At 52.6% G+C, this 23,346-nt stretch overlaps 1 protein-coding gene across 1 annotated transcript in view; it reads right to left on the bottom strand.

Moving 5' to 3' along the window:
- The window catches only part of ZRANB1 (zinc finger RANBP2-type containing 1), a 421,332-nt gene extending 398,601 nt beyond the window's left edge, over positions 1 to 22,731 (bottom strand). Inside the window, exon 1 of the mRNA XM_069612045.1 lies at positions 22,446 to 22,731. The gene's annotated coding sequence lies outside the window, so the exon portion shown is untranslated. The remainder of the gene's footprint in view (positions 1 to 22,445) is intronic.
- Between the last annotated feature and the right edge of the window lie 615 nt (positions 22,732 to 23,346).

The following is a 23,346-nucleotide window of genomic DNA, read 5'->3' as shown; positions in this document are numbered from 1 at the left end:
TTTATATAGCGCCTTATATACCATTGGTATGGTCTGAAGGCGCTGGTAGGTTGAACGCCCTTGGGAACCGAAGTTCAGATCAGTAGAGAGACATTGGTGCGTGCGAGCACCGGGTATGTGTGCAGCTGGTGTGGTATTCGTGTAATAGCTGCTTCTTAGCGGTAGATGTGGTGGTTGAGAGATCAGGAGTATGTGTTTGTTCTGGCAGGATTTATCCAGACCGAATGTGGCTGCGTTAGGTCTGAGGAGAATGCCTGGCTGGGGGTGTGTAACCAGGAGTGTTTACTTAGAAGGATGGGGAGTATACGGCGGATGTTGGTATGAGAGCAGTTATACCGAATGGTGTCATAGTATCTCTGCATTCTAGTTGAGTGATGGTGTAAAGAAGAGAGTAAGCCTGGTGGTGCGATATGATGGGTTATATGCTCTTTCAAAACGCTCCCTGCATTCCAAACCATACTACATACATCACGCAATTCTATGTGCTCCAGTTCGTTCCATGCACTCCTATCCACCCTAGTCTGCTCCACACACTCCGGTCCGCTCGACGCACTCATGCACTCCAGTCCGCCCCACGCGCACCAGTCCGCCCCGCGCATGCACTCGTGTCGTCGCACGCACTCATGTCCGCCACTCGCACTCATGTCTGCCCCAAATCCATTCTATTTACTCAGATCTGTTTCGTGTATTCCAAGTTGTTTTATGCACTCCATCCAACATATTTCACGCACACGTACCGTTCTGTGTATTCCAAGTTGTTTTATGCACTCCAACATATTTCACGCGTACCGTTCCGTGTATTCTAAGTTGTTTTATGCACTCCGTCCACATATTTCGCCCATAACATCTTCATACTTCATCCTTCATCCTTTCCATCCACCCGTTCGATCCATATATGTGATCAATTCTATTCACAAATATCATTCGTTCTATCAATATAGAATCCATCTACATACTTCACTCGTTCCCACCGCTCTACGCATTCAGCAGCTCTAAGTACTTATCCATTCTTCGCACTCATCAGTACTGCATGCAATCTGCGCTCATTCATTCTACGAACTCACCCGCTCTACGCAACATGTCCGTTCCACTTTAGGCACTTGTTTGCTCCGTTCTAGGCATTCATTCGCTCTTGGCACTCATCCGCTTTATGCCCTCACACGCATTATGCTTTCACCTGTTTTGGTCACTCGTCCCCTCCCTCACCCGCTCCCCGCACTCACCCGCTCTATGCAATCGTGCTTTCCACACATTCAACAGCAATATGCACTCATCAGCCCTAAAAAGTCATTTGCTAATACGCAGTAAACCTGTCCTATATATTCATATGCTCTCTACACTCGTCCGCTCTATACCCTCGTCTGCTTTATACCCTCATTCGATCTATACATTCCTCTGCTCCAGCGATCTACACACTCTCCGCTCTACATACTCCTGCGCTATTCTATGCACTCCTGCGTTCTTACTCGCTTCTCTGTATTTATGCACTCACCCGCTCTACACACGTTCATCCATTCATCTGATCTACATACTCATTCGATTTACACACTCATTCGATCTATATAGTCATCTGTTCTTCCACTCATGCATTCGTCCACTCAGCGCATTCATCTGTTCCACCTGCTTCATCCATTCTAACTATTTCATCCTTGTCATTCACTTCGTTCACTCCTCATGCATTATATCCATTTCAGGAGTTTAAATCTCTTTATTGTTTCTGTATGATATTATTCTCATTATCCACTTCACTGCTTTGATCTCCTTTACTCGTTTAATTCAGATTGTCCTTCTAGTTTATATTAGGGGTTATTAGCTGTCAATTTCTCACACCAGGAAGTTTGTTGGATTGGTGTCATTGAGATGCTGTTAGTCTGGATGGGTTAGTTTGGTACGGGTTGGTTTTAGGGGAAGAGCCAGGTTTTCAGAAGTTTGCGGAAAGACGTTAAATCATCAGTTAGGCAGATGTGGGGTGGGAGTGAGTTCCACAGCGTAGGGGCTAAGCCTGAGAATGATGATCCACCTAACCTGACCGAGTTTGTCTTAGGTATGACTTGAAGGCCGGATGAGCTTGATATTAGGGTGCGTAGGCGGTGGTAGGGTTTTAGCTTGTCTTGAAGATATTGAGGTCCCGTTTTATGCAATGTTCGATGGGTGATGCATAAGGTTTTGAAAGTCACACTTCAGGCTACAGGAAGCCAATGCAGCGTTTTAAGGGCTGGGGAGATGTGGTCTCTTGGGCCGAGCACAAGTAGCATTTTGGCTGCCGCGTTTTATGCCCTTTGGAGTTTATTCAGTTGGTACACGTGGACTCCGAGGTATAGGGGGTTTGCGTAGTCCAGTCTTGGTATAACTATTGATTGGACTGAAGGGAGAGTCTGTTGGGAAAGGAGAGATATGGAAAGATGCGCTTAAGGGTTTTAAGGTGGTAGTGGCAAGACTTTGAGACAACGTTGACTTGGCTCGAGAGTGTTAGGTCAGAGTCGAGGGTGCATCTGAGATTTTTCACTGAGTTGGAGGGGGGGGGGGTCGGTGAGGTGTCCATGGCGGATGGCCAGGGTAGTGGGTGCGGAAGAAGTTCGGAGTTGCCACATACCATGATTTCCGTTTTGGAGGGGTTTAACAAGAGGTGGCTTTGGGTCATCCAGAGTTCTAGGTCAAGGAGACAGGAGGCCAGGTCAGGTCGGGAGTTGGGTTTTGAGTTCAGGAGTTTTAGAATGAGGAGTGTCATCGGCGTAGTTGTAACACAGGATGTTGTGTGAACAAATTATTTGTGGGAGGGTGATCAAGTAGATATTGAACAGGAGGGCGAATAGGCATGCTCCTTGTGAGACTCCCGTGTTGACTTGTCGGGCTTGGGAGGAATAGGTGGAGAGTATCGTTATTTGGTACCTATCTTTGAGGAATGAAGCTATCCATTTAAGAGCGGTTCCATGAATTCGTAGGGAGTGTAGGCGGTCTAGGAGGATTGAGTGATTGATTGGGTCAAAGGCGGCGGATAGGTCAAGAAGGATTAGTGCAGCGCATCCAGCGGAGTCTGCCGTCATTTTAAGGTCATCCCAGATTGAGCGTAGGGCCGTGGTTTCAGTTCCGTGGCGGGATCTGAAACCTGATTGTGCGGGGTCTAGGAGATTGTTGGCTCCGACAAAGGCATTTAGTTAGGAGTAGGCGGTTCGGTCAATGAGTTTGGCAAGGAACCTGGTGTTTGAGATGGGGCGGTAGTTTTTGGGCTCGAGAGGGTCGAGGGAAGGTTTTTTTAATTAGAGGTTTGACATGAACCGTTTTGAATGCGTCGGGAAAGATACCAGAGGAAAGGGAGGCATTTATGATGGATCTTGCGTGTTCACCTGTGCAGGTGGAAGCGAAAATTTCTTTGAGAGTTGTGGTCAGGCAAGGTTCCAGCGGAGAGCCAGACGGTATGCGGGCAGATAGAAGTTTGAGAAATTGCTCTGGTGATATTGGACTAATGGGGTATTTGGGGGGGGGCGTGCCTGGTGGATGTAAGAGAGCCAGTTTGGTGGCTAGAGTATTTGTTCTTTCGAGAGCATTGGTGTAAAAGTGGAGGGAGAGAGTGATTGTGAGGGGGTCGGGACGGTCGTGGTGCAAGCTGGTTTGGTAAATTCGGAGATGATTTTGTGGAGTTCTTTGCAGTTTAGTATTCAGGAGTTGTAGTGGGCTTTTTTTGCTTTCCGAATTTCGGCCGTGTACTGATAAAGGTGTCGGGCCAAGGTGGCCCTGCTCTCCTGGGTTTTGTCTTTCTGCCATTTGCGTTCTAGGTATTTATATAATTGTTTAGTGGTCTTTAACTCAGTAGTGAACCATCTGGGGAAAGAGGCCACGGCGGGTTGATGGTTTGAAAGGGGGTGAGAGCTGCATCAGAGATGCGTTGAGCCATGAGTCAAAGGCGTCAGGGGTTAGTTGTTTATTGAGTTGGCAGGTAGGTGGCAGAGACTGGAGGAGTGCGTCGGCTAGGTCTGGGACGATTATTAGTTTTTTCCAGCATTTGCTTAGATTCGGAGGTTCAGACTCTAGTACGGGAAGGGGGTCGGGTGAGCGAATGGCGAAAGAGAGAATGAAGTGATCGGACCAGATGATAGGGATGGGGGGGGGTTTAAATGAATCCGGGTGTTGGAGCTAAAGATTGCATCAGGAGTGTGTCCTTTATAGTGAGTCGGGCCATTTATGAGGGGTTGGAGGTTAATTGCATCTAAGCCGTCAACCAGAGCGTGTGTCATGGGGTTGGAGGGGATGTCGAGCCATATGTTGAAGTCTCCAAGAAGGGCGAGGTTGGGATGGTTTAGTTGAAGGGTGGCAATAGAGTCGCAGAGGTTGTTTGCAAACTGTCTATCGTAGCCAGGGGGTCTGTAGATTATTAGGAAGCTGTGCGAGAGCGATGGGGAGAGGGATAGTTTGATGAGGAGGAGTGATTCGCAGGAAGGAATGGAAGGTTGGTTGTCGATGATTGCGGCGTGGAAGTGAGACTTGAAGACGAATGCTACTCCCCCCTCCTCTAGAGGGACGGTTCAGTGGGATGAGGGAGTAGTCAGGGAGGGGGCGAGGCTTCATTGGCAATTGGGGCGAAGTCATCCGAGAACCAAGTTCGGTGATGAAAACCAGGTCTGGTTTGTCAAAGATGCAGTGTCTGTTTTTTGCTACGGATCGGGCATTAAATAGGATGCAGTTCACATTGGCAGGCGAGGTTGGTCTCGGAGCTGGAGCGGAAGGGGGTGGTGGAGGAGAGAGTGGAAGCTGGAAAGGGAGGGGGGTAGGGTGTGTGATGATCGATGAGAATAGTGGGCAAGCAGAAAAATTTGCGGGCTTGGGGCGGGATTGGGTGTCTGCGTGTGTTAGGATGATCGGGTTTGGCTCGGGGGATTTGAAGGTGGGGTGTGTGTGGTTAGGAGTTTCAGTTGCAGTTGATGAGAAATCTAGAGAGAGGGGTTTCAGGAAGGGTGAAGCCACAGGGGAAGGAGGTGATTGGGGAAAAGAGGTGGTGGGTCGAGACAGGGGAGGCGAAGAGTGCTGAGAGATTGAGGGGGACCAGGTATGTTTCCTCTTTAGTGTCTTTGTTGCGATTGGAGTGTGAGAGAGGATAGGGGAGAGTCAGAGAGGGAGAGGGATGCGGCTTTGGTTCTTGCTAGGGCTAGGCGTGCAGTTTTCAGGGAGGGGAAAAGGGTGTGGTGGGGGGTGGCGGGGGTTTGTGGGCAAGGGGGGGGCTGGTGATTGCAGGGCGGGGTGTGCCTGGTATGAAAGCGAGGGGAGCAGGCATGGTTAACGTAGGCTGGTCGGTGTAGGGGTTCGGGGGAGGAGTGGTCTTAGGGTGGTTGGCTCGCCATCGTGCCCCTCTGGCTTGGCGTTTGGAGAGGGGAATGGTAGGGAATGCGACGGAGGGTGGGAAGGGAGATCGGGGAGTGGGGGCGTTCTACGATGGTTGTGCACTCATGCTTAGTAAGAGCTTTTAGGTGTACTTTCAAGTGCAACTTAGAGTTTATTGGACTTTATAAGTTCGGCTATATCACTGGCTGAGATTAGTCTTGACTTCAGGGTTCCACGAAGCCGGGTGATATTATTCACTTTTTCTAGGTTTTAGTGTACTAGTTTGCAGATATTAGGCCGTTTTGAAGTGTTGCTAGACCTTAGGATATGCTAGTTAGGCGGCCAATTTAGTTGTAGTTACAGCACAGTTACGCCGTTTGGTAGGCTTTCTTCTAGTAAGCTGGAATACAGGTAAGCTATTAAGGAGAAATTGAATGTAGCAACACCCCAGGTATGGTTTTAGTTGGACTTTTAGGTAGAGTTTAGGAGGGCTTTCTAATTGTAGTTCTACATTCAGTGGGGCACGCTATTAGGCACACTTCCAAGTTCAACTTACACAGAGATGATATTAGACTATTAGGTGCACTTCTAGATTCAACTGTACACAGATTATATTAGGTCTACCTCTAGATTTAATTTTGTATAGAGGGGATATTAGACTATTAGGCACAGTTCTAAATTTCTAGATTCTACATTACACAGTTCTACTACTAGGTATACTTCTAACTTAGACTTTGCACAGAAGGGATATTTAGGCACGCTTCTAACTTCAATGCTGTCGTGTACACTTCTAAATTGAACTAAGTGCGGAGAGACTATTCTGTACACTAGTCAGTTCAACTAGGGCACGCTAATAGGCACACATCTCTCAATTCGACTTTATACAGGGAGGGTATTAGGTATGATTCTAAAATCAACTTTGCACCAAGGGGTTATTAGGAAGATTAGTCGGTTCAATCAAGCACGGTATTAGGCTATTAGGATATTAGGCACACATCCAAATTCAACTTTCGCCAAGAGGCTATTGGGCACCCTTCTACATTTATTTTCCCACAGAAGCTATTAGGCACACTGATAGATTCACCTTACACAGAGAGGCTATTGGGCACGCTTCTAAATTCAGCTTTTCACACAGGGGCTATTGGGCACACTTCTAGGCTCACCTTTCACAGAGATGCTATTGGGTACACTTCCAAAGTCAACTTCTAAATTCAACTTTTCGCAACAAGGCTATTGAGCACACTTCTAAATTCATAGAAGCTATTGGGCACGCTTCTAAATTCAGCTTTCACAGAGAGGCTATTGGGCGCACTTCTAAATACAACTTTTCACAGAGGGGATATCAGGCATATTTTGAAGACAACGTAGAATTCCTGGTTCGTATAAGTAACTATGTCACAAATGCAAGGGTACCATAGTATGGCGATTTTTACAATGGTTTAGGGTATGAGGTTGAGTGGTAGGGTAGTATGGCGTGAAGTAGTGGTTTCAGTCCTCGCCCTTGCCACCCTTATTGGTGTCTTCTTGCTTCTCCTGCTGGAGTCGTCTCTAAAAGGAGTCGTCCTTTGCCTCAGGTCCTTAGCCGATGGGCTGCCGGGCAGAGGGCTGCCCTGGGAGGACTGGTAATGGAGGTGAATCCTCTGGCTGGACCAATCACAGCCAGATGGGTGGGTCAGGAGGCAGCAAAGTCAGGAAGAGGGTGTGGGGTGGGAACGGGAAGGCAGGCGCATGACGAGGGGCCCTAGGGCCTTGTTGAAGAATGGAAATGGCCCGGAGGGACTACAGAGGCACAACAAACTCACCGGCAATTCTTGGCAAAGAGGGGCACACTGCAGTTACGACGCTGCTAGGCCTAAACACACGGTCCCAAAAAGAAGTGGTAGGTTTCAATGTAACGACACCTCTTACTCCAAAACATAGTTACCAGAAAATATAACAAATGCCTCCTTAATATTCCTTCACCCCGAATGTACTCACTAACTGTGGCCCAATACGACAATAGGTCTCCAACTACTTTAAACATTCCCTCAAGGACAACACACTTCAAGCAAACATACCATCACACCTACACTCACATTATAGGGTTTGTTTAATCCTCTATGGATTATTTTCTCCCAATGATTAAATAATGTCAATGCAACAGTGTAGCACGCACTTATGTTGCATCAAACATAGGACATAGAATGGAGGGTCAAAAAAGTAAATCTTCATGTAAAATTGTATGCAATTCAAGCTTTTAAGCAAATTATACTATTTTATTTCACAGAAAAAGAACCAGACATTCTAACTTTATTACTGCATTCAAATATATTGTGCTACATCATAAATACCATATACTCTACTCCCACTAAATTACCTATAATGATTACACATATATTACTTTAGTGTGTTGGGCCAGATTCTTGGGGGCTTGGCCAAACCACCACAATAGAATGAAACCTTACCTCAAGTACGTACAATACACCTTCAAATAAAACTCCCGACCGCCACCCCCAACCCTCCCCGCAATTAAAATGTTGGACCAAAATGATATACAAGCAACTTTGCCTGATCCCAAAGACCGCAAATGAACAGAAGTCCTGGCAGGAGAGAATACCAGGCAAAGGAAAAGGATTTTGTTAAACGAGAGAGAACAAACCACACCACCTATGAGAGAAAATACCAGGTGTCCTGAAAGAAATCAAAAATTGTAAAGCCTGACCTTTTGTGTGCAGGTGCCGCAAAAAGAACTGTTGTGTATAAAAACCTGAAGGAGTATATGATATGATAGGATTGGTTATAAGCGCGGACCCAGGGATCAAACCTGTATCGCTCAGTGTCATCTTGCTTCCAAGGCAAGCACGTTGCCCTTGAGCTATCCTCTCCAGACCAAAGAGTAAAGATGAATACAGGGGAAGGGAACTACCCTCTGGAGCCAAGACAACCTTCCTTGAAGATGGTGTGTTTCAACCCTGTATTCTTCCTTTATGAACACTTTTCTAAACCTCCCAAGGTTAAAGAAATTTTGCTTTTCACTTAAAAGTTTACTTTATAGTACGACACAGGACAATTTTGACATCCCGACAGTGACAGATCTTTAGTTTTGTTTAGGTAGGGAAATTCATCTTAGAGCATGGTCAGAAAGGCCTTTTCCCAACCCCTTTAATCTTTTTTTAAAGATAAAATGTGTGGCTTGGTTTGTGTCTTGGCAAAGCTTTGTGCCCCACACAATTCCACCAATCTGCAGCCAATGTTGCATGGTTACAGGACCCTCCAGACATTACTGGCTACATAACATTTCACCCCTTTCCCTGGATTTCTGCACCATCACACATGAAGGTAGCCTGAAATCAATGTGGTTGTACAAAGACCAGTCCTTGAACACAGAATGCAGTTTCATGGGACATTTGCACCGCAATAAACTGTACCATGCCAGGGTGAGGCAACAGGTGGGGAGGGAGCACATTAGGTCCCAGTATGCAGCAGACACAAACTCTTAGCTCTCCCTACCCCAGGAACAGCCCCCCACCCCCGTCTGCTCTGTGGTATGTCAGCCAGCCACACACGCCCATTCCCAGTGCAGTTTACTTCAGCAATAAGCTAATCTGAACAGCGACCTACGGGATCATTGATTTTCAACAATTGATCAGCGGATGGTCATGTCGGTCCACAGAAACCATCCGGAGAACAGGTAATTGTTGCTAGTTTTCAATAAACGTATATGGCAAACTTGTGCCAGAGTTTCATTCCTGACTCCGCACAGTACCCGGACAACAAAATGGACGGGAGTGGGAAGAGGTGGTGGTTTGGGGCGGGGGGGATGAAACCAAGGTTTGGGGGACCGTGTTGGACCTACGGAAAGTTAGGACACACTGCGCTTGAGTGTAGAAGACAAGTATATCCTTATGATCCCCGCTCTTATCCTCGTGGACCCACGCTTGCGCTTACATATCACCCATCATCAAAAATGATGCCCCAGTTGCCCCAGGCCGCTCACAAGCGCATAACCTTTGACAACCACCACAGTATCAGTGTCCAACACCAGCAAATGCAGAACCCAGGTCCAAAACCCAAACCAGCGTATATACAGCAGCAAGCCCCACAACCCCCATCTCAGCCCTAGGACAATAACCGCCTGCCACATGGTACTGTAACCCATAGGGAGAGTTCACTCCCAGGACCGAACGCCTATCCCCAATAGGACAGCACACAGAGAGCCCCGACGTGCCCAGTCCTTTAAGTCACTGCCGACCCAGATGAGGAACCCCAGGTAGGTGGGATGTGGTAGTAAAATATTCACCTTCATGGTAAACATGGGAGCTACAAAGCCCTGTATTAAGGACGGTCACTTCCCTTTATCAGGAAACATTATGGACAAACAGGGGTTCTCTGAAGCAATAATGGGGGTTCAGTTTACAGAAGATTTACCAATTGAGATAGGTACCCGAGAGGTGGTAGTCCAGTTCTCTTCAAAAGATACCCCAGTGAACTTGCTAGATAGGAACAGACCAGGGCTAGCTAAATAGGTCTATTGCATTTACTGAGGACAGTGTAGTGTGCTCAACCCGAGGAATACATCATGCCAAGGCTGCTGTGATAACACAAGCATTTTACAGTGATGCCTATACATCCAGAGTTGCCCCTATAGGCCGGGAGGATAACTCAGGGGCAACAAGTGTGTTTTTGAAGCAAGACAACGCATAGCACCACAGGGTCGAATCCCGGACTCATGCTTAGGAACTGATCACCGGTATTAAGCGTGTTCTAAAATAACTATTATAATTCTATGGACTAACAGTGCTGGTGGAATGGGTGCCAGAATGAAAAACAAAATGTGGCAAGTGCCAGTGGAGTTTTTTTTAGTCAAGCAGTCCCTCAACAGCATACCCCAGGAACCACCCTCACTAGATTTAGAGGCATCAATCAAAAAGGATAAAAGGTTGTACTGTGCGAGGCTGACAAGGAAGGAGGCGGGTGGCACAGTTTTCTGTATAAATACCACCCGACAATTAAAAGGGGTTGTCTGAATATGCAATGGTGGAGAGATTCTTTTAGAAATATGTATCCCTCGTCAGGTCATAGTGCAGGACGGAAGTACTACACACTGCACTTACTGCGAGACCAATACCCTCTCACTTACAGGGAGACATGGTAAAGTACCCAGGACCAGTAATCCCCACAACTGAAATTTACTGAAGAGCATAGGGAGCGTTCCCATAAACCTGAAATAGGGTGCAATATTAGCTAGAGTATGACCCTTCTCATGTGGCAAGGGAAATGCTGACGCTTCCTGACTGTGGGGGTGATCTGCGGGAGGATCACATGAAGGGGGACCTGGGTCAGGAAAATTGTGAGAACCCCCTAAATAACTTCCCTAGAGACCCTAGAGTTTTAATGGCCTACTGTAAAATGGAGATCTTCGATATAAAAAGAAAGCAACCCTAGGGGACTTTAGAATTCCACAATGCCACAAGTACTGGGACTAGGATGAGGGGCTCCGAGGCACAAAACTGCAGCTTGCAGTTAAATCCTAATAACCCACAACTGAGCGGGACTTTCAGGTATTTAAGACCCCCTTGGGTGCAGGTCACTAGGACTAGTGGGTGGAGCAGCAGTAGGAGCTGCAAGCAGGAGTTGCAGCAGCAGAGAAGTGAAGATGCTGGTGCCGCCGCCGTTTAAGTGGAATTCAGTCCTGAGAGAGTCTTCAGAGTGGAAACTCTGAACGGCAGAGATCACGCAGCAGGAAGCGGTAAACTGACAAGCTGTACCGTAAGAGAGAGACTTCATTGTATGCCTGCTGAGCAGTAGAGTGCGGGTGAGCAAGACAGGCTCCTTTGCCAGGCGGTGCAGGCCACAGGAATGCAACAGAGGCTGGCAGGAGTTCAGAAGTCCACAGAAGCAGAGGCTCTGGTTCGAGCAGCACGTGTGGAGAGACCGGTGAGTTTGCCTGTAGTAGGAAAGCCCAGAACACTCCAAAGTTTAATGCTGATCACTAGAAATTATTTGGAATATCGAACTAATGAGAGAAGGGCAACATACTCACTTTAAAGGAAAGCAAGGTTACAACCGGAACCGCCAAAACGAAAAGGGAGCAATATTGCATCAAGATGCAATCCTGAATTGACAAAGTAAAGAGGGAGCAATACTTTGTCCAACATACTGTGCACTGGCAATATGTTGTTATTGCAGCAGAATTGTAACCATTGTTTCCAGAGTGAGGAAGAAGCAATAGATAAGCCACCCACCAACAAGCATTGCCTAAGCCAAAGAAAGTCAAGAGTGATAGAGTACATTGTCAGTAATTGCTTGATGTGAAAGTGAGATATCAAGAGTGACAGGAGAGACGCCTTCCTTGTAAGAGATGTCAAGGAAGAGGAATACAACCTACATGCCTGGGGCAAACCAACAAGTGGAAAGAAAAGCACTAATGTGTATTACATCTTCACAGAAGGAATTGCTGCAAAAATTACCAAAATTAGATACTCCCCCGACCTTCCTCACCCTCCTCCTACATTCTAAACTCTGCCTACTCTACCATCATCATCTGACAAAGTACTATCTATTGATGAAGGCTAAACCCTCTTGTGCCCCATCAAACCCTCTTGGACCTCAGCTAGTTAAGCTATTGACCCTATAGTGGACTCTCACCTCACTCAACTCTTCAGCCTGTCCTTTGACACTACTTGCTTTCCCTCAGTTTTAAAGTAGCCGCCTTCATCCCTCTCCCAAAAAAGCAAGGGGCTGACCTGAACCTACCGGCTAACTTCACCCTTTGCCTCTCCTTACGCACAACCCGTAAGATTTACGTTACACTGTCTTACCAATTTCTTAGACATCCAGTGTAAGACCCCTTACAAGCAAGCTTCTGCACCAATCACGACACGGAAACTGCTGCCCTCATGAATGTGTCAAACTTCATCGCCTCTGCTAAGCACTCAAAACCGATCCCCTATCACAATTCTCCTTGACCTGTCTGCCGCCTTTGACACTGTCGAGTACTCTGATCTGCTTAATATTCTTCTTGGAATTCGCGATCAAGCCCTTGCATAGATTGAATCCTACCTTGCACCTCTCCAATTCACCGTCCCCTGGGGCAACTCATTCCTCTTAACAGTTGGTGTTCCACAAGGCTGTGTCTTGGGTATACCTCTTTACATTATACACTCCTGATCTTGGGTCACTAATCTCCTCTTTCGGGTTCTCGTACTAATTCCCTTAAAATGACACCCAAATCTTCTCTTTTCCTGATCTCTCCTCTGATTGCTCCATCAAAATTTCCAACTGTCTCTCTGCCATTAAATATTGGATGGCTTCGCACTTTCAGATATTAAACTCTACAAAAACATAGGTACTCTTCTTCCCTGCCAAAAGCTCTCATCTCTTCCTCTGCCTTTCCAGTTCCCACCCAACACTCCCTTACTCTTCTTCAGTTAGAAATCTCGGTAGAAATCTCGGTATCCATAGAAATGACAGAACCCCCCCCCCCAAAAAACGAGGAAGCAAAGAGACTGAATTTTGGCAAATTTATTTCTAAATGTTTGTACATTTTTATTCAAATATCGGTGTGGGGTGGGGTATTAGTTAAGTGGGGATGCAGAGGGTCTCCCCCACACCCCCTGCATTATTTTTTAAAAAAAACAGCAAGCAGGAATTTTGGTTCTTCAACCAAAGAAATTCAGTCATTTCTTCATGTTTTTTTGAAATTCGGTTAATTCGTGGACAACGAAAAACCTGTCATCTATGGCCCTTCTCACACCTTCTCTACTTTCATCTCCATAACTCACAGCAGCTCGCCTCAACCTCCTAAACATCAGGAAAATCATGCACCACCTTCCTTTCAACACTGCCAAGCATCTTTTAACCACTGTCTTCTCTAAACTGGACTACTATGCCAGGATCCTCAACGGTCTCCCCAACTATGCCTTCTGTTCTCGACAAGATTATTAACTTGGCTACCAAGACTCTGAACTTCCGCACTTCACATCTACTTCCTCGTACCGTCACCAGGTTGGATGGCTGATGCAAAACCGGGCCAGATTTAAATGTCTTCTCCTGGCTCACCAGTCTATCCACGGTAAGGCACCACTGTATCTATCCTCCTCTTTGTGTAGTAATTTCTTGTGAGAAATTGCTCATACTATTCAACCTAACCGGCACCCTAGTATCTGTGTGCAAGTGGACCACTTGTTATGGGGAATCGGAGCTGGGGAGGAGCTCAAGAAAACGTTTTGTTCAGACACTGAAGGCAATCCAACCAGTAGATGACAGCAACCTATGTCTTTAGCGTCCTTGCCCTTTCAGCGATTCCACTCCAGCATGTCAGTATATCTAGATCAGGCATACCTGTGTAGGTTAGGCTTGTGCCTGGATCAGATCCAACAAAGGTCGAACAAGTCAGGCAGTTACTGCACATTACATGTAAAGGTATCAGGAGGCAAACATGGAATGTGCTTCTTTGAGACTCGTACGAGGAAGGGAAAAAAAATAAAAAGAAAAGAAAGTTTCATATCAGGTCAAAAAGCTGGAAACCAGGGAAAAAGACAAGGACACCATACCAGGGAGGTAGATTATTTCGATTTAACAATGCTTAATGTTCTCCAAACCAAAATAACGCAAGCCTCCCCCACCCCCCAAGTTTCTGCCACCACATGTTTACATGTACTCCAAGCTGCCCATGGTGTTCAAAGTGGGTCCTGACCCACAGAAGGCTGAGGCCAAATCCCATTCGCCAGCTCTGCTCGTCCTCCTGTCAGTGAGGCCCCGATCACATTGTGGAACCCACCTAGCGTGTCTCTCCAGGTCTGTTAGTTATCCTGGTAGTGCAGCCCCCGCCCCTATCACTGGGGTACCCATCTAGTGCCTCTCTCCAGGTCTGCTCGTCCTCCTGTCAGTGATGCTCCCCCCCCACCGCCATCACTGTGGCACCCACCTAGTGCCTCTCTCCAGGTCTGCTCATCCTCCTCCTGTCAGTGACACTCCCCCCATCCCCATGGCACCCACCTAGTGCCTCTCTCCAGGTCGACTCATCCTACTGCGGTCAGTGATGCTCCTCCCATACCTGTGGCACCCACCTAGTGCCTCACTCCAGGTCTGCTCGTCCTCCTCCTGTCAGTGATGCTCCTTCCACACCTGTGGCACCCACCTAGTGCCTCTCTCCAGGTCTGCTCATCCTCCTCCTGTCAGTGACACTCCCCCCATCCCCATGGCACCCACCTAGTGCCTCTCTCCAGGTCTGCTCATCCTACTGCGGTCAGTGATGCTCCTCCCATACCTGTGGCACCCACCTAGTGCCTCACTCCAGGTCTGCTCGTCGTCTTCCTGTCAGTGATGCTCCTCCCACACCTGTGGCACCCACCTAGTGCCTCACTCCAGGTCTGCTCATCCTCCTCCTGTCATTGATGCTCCCCCTGTCCCCATGGCACCCACCTAGTGCCTCTCTCCAGCTCTGCTTGTCTTCCTGTCATTGATGCTCCTCCCACACCCATCACTCTGGAACCCACCTAGTGCCTCACTCCAGGTCTGCTCGTCCTCTTCCTGTCAGTGATGCTCCTCCCACACCTGTGGCACCCACCTAGTGCCTCTCTCCAGGTCTGCTTGTTTTCCTGTCAGTGATGCTCCTCCCACACCCATCACCGGCACCCACCTAGTGCCTCTCCAGGTCTGCACATTCTCCTCCTGTCAGTGATGCTCCTCCCACACCTGTGGCACCCACCTAGTGCCTCTCTCCAGGTCTGCTCATCCTCCTGTCAGTGATGCTCCCCCCCACTGCCATCACTGTGGCACCCACCTAGTGCCTCTCTCCAGCTCTGCTCATCCTCCTCCTGTCATTGACGCTCCCCTGTCCCCATGGCACCCACCTAGTGCCTCTCTCCAGCTCTGCTTGTCTTCCTGTCAGTGATGCTCCTCCCACACCCATCACTCTGGAACCCACCTAGTGCCTCACTCCAGGTCTGCTCGTCCTCTTCCTGACAGTGATGCTCCTCCCACACCTGTGGCACCCACCTAGTGCCTCTCTCCAGGTCTGCTCATCCTCCTGTCAGTGATGCTCCCCCCACACCCCATCACTGTGGCACCCACCTAGTGCCTCTCTCCAGGTCTGCTCATCCTCCTCCTGTCAGTGACACTCCCAGCGTCCCCATGGCACCCACCTAGTGCCTCTCTCCAGGTCTGCTCATCCTAATGCGGTCAGTGATGCTCCTCCCACACCTGTGGCACCCACCTAGTGCCTCACTCCAGGTCTGCTCATCCTCCTCCTGTCATTGACGCTCCCCCTGTCCCCATGGCACCCACCTAGTGCCTCTCTCCAGGTCTGCTCGTCCTCCTGTCAGTGATGCTCCCCCCACACCCATCACTGTGGCACCCACCTAGTGCCTCTCTCCAGGTCTGCTCATCCTCCTCCTGTCAGTGATGCTCCCCCCCCCACACCCCATCACTGTGGCACCCACCTAGTGCCTCTCTCCAGGTCTGCTCGTCCTCCTGTCAGTGATGCTCACCCCACACCCATCACTGTGGCACCCACCTAGTGCCTCTCTCCAGGTCTGCTCATCCTCTTCCTGTCAGTGATGCTCCCCCCACACCCATCACTGTGGCACCCACCTAGTGCCTCTCTCCAGGTCTGCTCATCCTCCTCCTGTCAGTGATGCTCCCCCCCACACCCCATCACTGTGGCACCCACCTAGTGCCTCTCTCCAGGTCTGCTCATCCTCCTCCTGTCAGTGATGCTCCCCCACACCCATCACTGTGGCACCCACCTAGTGCCTCTCTCCAGGTCTGCTCGTCCTCCTCCTGTCAGTGATGCTCCCCCCCACACCCCATCACTGTGGCACCCACCTAGTGCCTCTCTCCAGGTCTGCTCGTCCTCCTCCTGTCAGTGATGCTCCCCCACACCCATCACTGTGGCACCCACCTAGTGCCTCTCTCCAGGTCTGCTCGTCCTCCTCCTGTCAGTGATGCTCCCCCACACCCATCACTGTGGCACCCACCTAGTGCTTCTCTCCAGGTCTGCTCGTCCTCCTCCTGTCAGTGATGCTCCCCCCCACACCCCATCACTGTGGCACCCACCTAGTACCTCTCTCCAGGTCTGCTCATCCTCCTCCTGTCAGTGATGCTCCCCCACACCCATCACTGTGGCACCCACCTAGTGCCTCTCTCCAGGTCTGCTCATCCTCCTCCTGTCAGTGATGCTCCCCCACACCCATCACTGTGGCACCCACCTAGTGCCTCTCTCCAGGTCTGCTCATCCTCCTCCTGTCAGTGATGCTCCCCCCCCCACACCCCATCACTGTGGCACCCACCTAGTGCCTCTCTCCAGGTCTGATCGTCCTCCTGTCAGTGATGCTCACCCCACACCCATCACTGTGGCACCCACCTAGTGCCTCTCTCCAGGTCTGCTCATCCTCTTCCTGTCAGTGATGCTCCCCCCACACCCATCACTGTGGCACCCACCTAGTGCCTCGCTCCAGGTCTGCTCATCCTCGTCCTGTCAGTGATGCTCCCCCCCACACCCCATCACTGTGGCACCCACCTAGTGCCTCTCTCCAGGTCTGCTCGTCCTCCTCCTGTCAGTGATGCTCCCCCACACCCATCACTGTGGCACCCACCTAGTGCCTCTCTCCAGGTCTGCTCGTCCTCCTCCTGTCAGTGATGCTCCCCCCCACACCCCATCACTGTGGCACCCACCTAGTGCCTCTCTCCAGGTCTGCTCGTCCTCCTCCTGTCAGTGATGCTCCCCCACACCCATCACTGTGGCACCCACCTAGTGCCTCTCTCCAGGTCTGCTCGTCCTCCTCCTGTCAGTGATGCTCCCCCACACCCATCACTGTGGCACCCACCTAGTGCCTCTCTCCAGGTCTGCTCGTCCTCCTCCTGTCAGTGATGCTCCCCCCCACACCCCATCACTGTGGCACCCACCTAGTACCTCTCTCCAGGTCTGCTCATCCTCCTCCTGTCAGTGATGCTCCCCCACACCCATCACTGTGGCACCCACCTAGTGCCTCTCTCCAGGTCTGCTCATCCTCCTCCTGTCAGTGATGCTCCCCCACACCCATCACTGTGGCACCCACCTAGTGCCTCTCTCCAGGTCTGCTCATCCTCCTCCTGTCAGTGATGCTCCCCCCCACACCCCATCACTGTGGCACCCACCTAGTGCCTCTCTCCAGGTCTGCTCGTCCTCCTCCTGTCAGTGATGCTCCCCCACACCCATCACTGTGGCACCCACCTAGTGCCTCTCTCCAGGTCTGCTCGTCCTCCTCCTGTCAGTGATGCTCCCCCCCACACCCCATCACTGTGGCACCCACCTAACGCCTCTCTCCAGGTCTGCTCATCCTCCTCCTGTCAGTGATGCTCCCCCACACCCATCACTGTGGCACCCACCTAGTGCCTCTCTCCAGGTCTGCTCATCCTCCTCCTGTCAGTGATGCTCCCCCACACCCATCACTGTGGCACCCACCTAGTGCCTCTCTCCAGGTCTGCTCATCCTCCTCCTGTCAGTGATGCTCCCCCACACCCATCACTGTGGCACCCACCTAGTGCCTCTCTCCAGGTCTGCTCATCCTCCTCCTGTCAGTGATGCTCCCCCCCACACCCCATCACTGTGGCACCCACCTAGTGCCTCTCTCCAGGTCTGCTCATCCTCCTCCTGTCAGTGATGCTCCCCCACACCCATCACTGTGGCACCCACCTAGTGCCTCTCTCCAGGTCTGCTCCTCCTCCTCCTGTCAGTGATGCTCCCCCCCACACCCCATCACTGTGGCACCCACCTAGTGCCTCTCTCCAGGTCTGCTCGTCCTCCTCCTGTCAGTGATGCTCCCCCACACCCATCACTGTGGCACCCACCTAGTGCCTCTCTCCAGGTCTGCTCGTCCTCCTCCTGTCAGTGATGCTCCCCCCCACACCCCATCACTGTGGCACCCACCTAGTGCCTCTCTCCAGGTCTGCTCATCCTCCTCCTGTCAGTGATGCTCCCCCACACCCATCACTGTGGCACCCACCTAGTGCCTCTCTCCAGGTCTGCTCATCCTCCTCCTGTCAGTGATGCTCCCCCCCACACCCCATCACTGTGGCACCCACCTAGTGCCTCTCTCCAGGTCTGCTCATCCTCCTCCTGTCAGTGATGCTCCCCCACACCCATCACTGTGGCACCCACCTAGTGCCTCTCTCCAGGTCTGCTCATCCTCCTCCTGTCAGTGATGCTCCCCCACACCCATCACTGTGGCACCCACCTAGTGCCTCTCTCCAGGTCTGCTCATCCTCCTCCTGTCAGTGATGCTCCCCCACACCCATCACTGTGGCACCCACCTAGTGCCTCTCTCCAGGTCTGCTCGTCCTCCTCCTGTCAGTGATGCTCCCCCCACACCCCATCACTGTGGCACCCACCTAGTGCCTCTCTCCAGGTCTGCTCGTCCTCCTCCTGTCAGTGATGCTCCCCCACACCCCATCACTGTGGCACCCACCTAGTGCCTCTCTCCAGGTCTGCTCGTCCTCCTCCTGTCAGTGATGCTCCCCCACACCCATCACTGTGGCACCCACCTAGTGCCTCTCTCCAGGTCTGCTCGTCCTCCTCCTGTCAGTGATGCTCCCCCCCACACCCCATCACTGTGGCACCCACCTAGTGCCTCTCTCCAGGGGTCAGTGATGCTCCCCCACACCCATCACTGTGGCACCCACCTAGTGCCTCTCTCCAGGTCTGCTCGTCCTCCTGTCAGTGATGCTCCCCCACACCCATCACTGTGGCACCCACCTAGTGCCTCTCTCCAGGTCTGCTCATCCTCCTCCTGTCAGTGATGCTCCCCCACACCCATCACTGTGGCACCCACCTAGTGCCTCTCTCCAGGTCTGCTCGTCCTCCTCCTGTCAGTGATGCTCCCCCCACACCCCATCACTGTGGCACCCACCTAGTGCCTCTCTCCAGGTCTGCTCGTCCTCCTCCTGTCAGTGATGCTCCCCCACACCCATCACTGTGGCACCCACCTAGTGCCTCTCTCCAGGTCTGCTCGTCCTCCTCCTGTCAGTGATGCTCCCCCACACCCATCACTGTGGCACCCACCTAGTGCCTCTCTCCAGGTCTGCTCGTCCTCCTCCTGTCAGTGATGCTCCCCCCCACACCCCATCACTGTGGCACCCACCTAGTGCCTCTCTCCAGGTCTGCTCGTCCTCCTCCTGTCAGTGATGCTCCCCCACACCCATCACTGTGGCACCCACCTAGTGCCTCTCTCCAGGTCTGCTCGTCCTCCTCCTGTCAGTGATGCTCCCCCCCACACCCCATCACTATGGCACCCACCTAGTGCCTCTCTCCAGGTCTGCTCGTCCTCCTGTCAGTGATGCTCCCCCACACCCATCACTGTGGCACCCACCTAGTGCCTCTCTCCAGGTCTGCTCGTCCTCCTCCTGTCAGTGATGCTCCCCCACACCCATCACTGTGGCACCCACCTAGTGCCTCTCTCCAGGTCTGCTCGTCCTCCTCCTGTCAGTGATGCTCCCCTCCACACCCCATCACTGTGGCACCCACCTAGTGCCTCTCTCCAGGTCTGCTCATCCTCCTCCTGTCAGTGATGCTCCCCCACACCCCATCACTGTGGCACCCACCTAGTGCCTCTCTCCAGGTCTGCTCGTCCTCCTCCTGTCAGTGATGCCCCCCCACACCCATCACTGTGGCACCCACCTAGTGCCTCTCTCCAGGTCTGCTCATCCTCCTCCTGTCAGTGATGCTCCCCCCACACCCCATCACTGTGGCACCCACCTAGTGCCTCTCTCCAGGTCTGCTCGTCCTCCTCCTGTCAGTGATGCTCCCCCACACCCCATCACTGTGGCACCCACCTAGTGCCTCTCTCCAGGTCTGCTCGTCCTCCTCCTGTCAGTGATGCCCCCCCACACCCATCACTGTGGCACCCACCTAGTGCCTCTCTCCAGGTCTGCTCGTCCTCCTCCTGTCAGTGATGCTCCCCCCCACACCCCATCACTGTGGCACCCACCTAGTGCCTCTCTCCAGGTCTGCTCGTCCTCCTCCTGTCAGTGATGCTCCCCCCACACCCCATCACTGTGGCACCCACCTAGTGCCTCTCTCCAGGTCTGCTCATCCTCCTCCTGTCAGTGATGCTCCCCCACACCCATTACTGTGGCACCCACCTAGTGCCTCTCTCCAGGTCTGCTCGTCCTCCTGTCAGTGATGCTCCCCCACACCCATCACTGTGGCACCCACCTAGTGCCTCTCTCCAGGTCTGCTCATCCTCCTCCTGTCAGTGATGCTCCCCCACACCCATCACTGTGGCACCCACCTAGTGCCTCTCTCCAGGTCTGCTCGTCCTCCTCCTGTCAGTGATGCTCCCCCACACCCATCACTGTGGCACCCACCTAGTGCCTCTCTCCAGGTCTGCTCATCCTCCTCCTGTCAGTGATGCTCCCCCACACCCATCACTGTGGCACCCACCTAGTGCCTCTCTCCAGGTCTGCTCGTCCTCCTCCTGTCAGTGATGCTCCCCCACACCCATCACTGTGGCACCCACCTAGTGCCTCTCTCCAGGTCTGCTCGTCCTCCTCCTGTCAGTGATGCTCCCCCCCACACCCCATCACTGTGGCACCCACCTAGTGCCTCTCTCCAGGTCTGCTCATCCTCCTCCTGTCAGTGATGCTCCCCCACACCCATCACTGTGGCACCCACCTAGTGCCTCTCTCCAGGTCTGCTCGTCCTCCTCCTGTCAGTGATGCTCCCCCCCACACCCCATCACTGTGGCACCCACCTAGTGCCTCTCTCCAGGTCTGCTCGTCCTCCTGTCAGTGATGCTCCCCCACACCCATCACTGTGGCACCCACCTAGTGCCTCTCTCCAGGTCTGCTCGTCCTCCTCCTGTCAGTGATGCTCCCCCACACCCATCACTGTGGCACCCACCTAGTGCCTCTCTCCAGGTCTGCTCGTCCTCCTCCTGTCAGTGATGCTCCCCCCCACACCCCATCACTGTGGCACCCACCTAGTGCCTCTCTCCAGGTCTGCTCATCCTCCTCCTGTCAGTGATGCTCCCCCACACCCATCACTGTGGCACCCACCTAGTGCCTCTCTCCAGGTCTGCTCGTCCTCCTCCTGTCAGTGATGCTCCCCCCCACACCCCATCACTGTGGCACCCACCTAGTGCCTCTCTCCAGGTCTGCTCGTCCTCCTGTCAGTGATGCTCCCCCACACCCATCACTGTGGCACCCACCTAGTGCCTCTCTCCAGGTCTGCTCGTCCTCCTCCTGTCAGTGATGCTCCCCCACACCCATCACTGTGGCACCCACCTAGTGCCTCTCTCCAGGTCTGCTCGTCCTCCTCCTGTCAGTGATGCTCCCCTCCACACCCCATCACTGTGGCACCCACCTAGTGCCTCTCTCCAGGTCTGCTCGTCCTCCTCCTGTCAGTGATGCTCCCCCACACCCCATCACTGTGGCACCCACCTAGTGCCTCTCTCCAGGTCTGCTCGTCCTCCTCCTGTCAGTGATGCCCCCCCACACCCATCACTGTGGCACCCACCTAGTGCCTCTCTCCAGGTCTGCTCATCCTCCTCCTGTCAGTGATGCTCCCCCCCACCCATCACTGTGGCACCCACCTAGTGCCTCTCTCCAGGTCTGCTCGTCCTCCTCCTGTCAGTGATGCCCCCCCACACCCATCACTGTGGCACCCACCTAGTGCCTCTCTCCAGGTCTGCTCATCCTCCTCCTGTCAGTGATGCTCCCCCCCCACCCATCACTGTGGCACCCACCTAGTGCCTCTCTCCAGGTCTGCTCATCCTCCTCCTGTCAGTGATGCTCCCCCCCACACCCCATCACTGTGGCACCCACCTAGTGCCTCTCTCCAGGTCTGCTCATCCTCCTCCTGTCAGTGATGCTCCCCCCCACACCCCATCACTGTGGCACCCACCTAGTGCCTCTCTCCAGGTCTGCTCGTCCTCCTCCTGTCAGTGATGCTCCCCCACACCCATCACTGTGGCACCCACCTAGTGCCTCTCTCCAGGTCTGCTCGTCCTCCTCCTGTCAGTGATGCTCCCCCACACCCATCACTGTGGCACCCACCTAGTGCCTCTCTCCAGGTCTGCTCGTCCTCCTGTCAGTGATGCTCCCCCACCCCTCATCACCCTCAGACACACAGGGCAGGGCCCGGCCCCCCCGCCCCCCGCGATCCTCCTTACCTGCTGCCCGGGGTGTCGCTGCTGGCAGGTTCCTCACATCTCCTGCGCTTCTGCAGGGAGCCCCCGGCACCCCCTGCGCCCCCCCCTCTCCGGCCTCGCCGGCAGCGGACTCTGCCAGAGGTCCCCCCAGCTTGGCCCTCCTTGCTGCTGCGCTCAGCCGCCCTGGGTGCCCCCCCTGTTCTCTCCCTCTCGCCCCCAGCTGGCCACCTTCCTGACCCCCTCAGTGAAGGGGTCCAGCCTTCCCCGGGTTCCAGGCCACGCCCCCTGCCCCCCAGGTGCCCTCAGAGCCTCTGTGCCTCACTCTCCCCCGGTCTGACCCCCAGATCTCCCCCCTCTCCCCATCAATGGCGGCCGCTGGAGACCAAAGCAAAATAAAGCAGACAGGGCTCCCCTACGTCATACGTCACCCCGGCCAGACGTGCGCTCCCATTGGACAAACCCCGGCCTCTGCGGCGGCCAATCGCAGAATGCGTATTAGACCATCCGGAAGAGGTGATGTAATCACCATAGAGACCGTACGAGGACCGCAGCAGACGTGCACCAGGCAATACAAACAACAACTGCAAGAGAAGAAAGACGCGGCCCCGCAAACTATGCACTGACAGCCTAGGGCAGAAAAAAAGACGAGAGCCATGGGAATGACAGCCAGCGAAACAAAAGAAAGACACGGCCCCGCAAACTATGCCTCGACAGCCTAGGGCAGAAAAAAAGACGAGAGCCATGGGAATGACAGCCAGCGACACAAAAGAAAGACACGGCCCCGCAAACTATGCACTGACAGCCTAGGGCAGAAAAAAAGACGAGAGCCATGGGAATGACAGCCAGCGACACAAAAGAAAGACACGGCCCCGCAAACTATGCACTGACAGCCTAGGGCAGAAAAAAAGACGAGAGCCATGGG

Source organism: Ambystoma mexicanum, chromosome 8 (assembly GCF_040938575.1).
Source record: "Ambystoma mexicanum isolate Mex_15411 chromosome 8, UKY_AmexF1_1, whole genome shotgun sequence".
NCBI classification, from domain to species: Eukaryota; Metazoa; Chordata; class Amphibia; order Caudata; family Ambystomatidae; genus Ambystoma; species Ambystoma mexicanum.
This window is presented reverse-complemented; position numbering and strand designations above follow the sequence as displayed.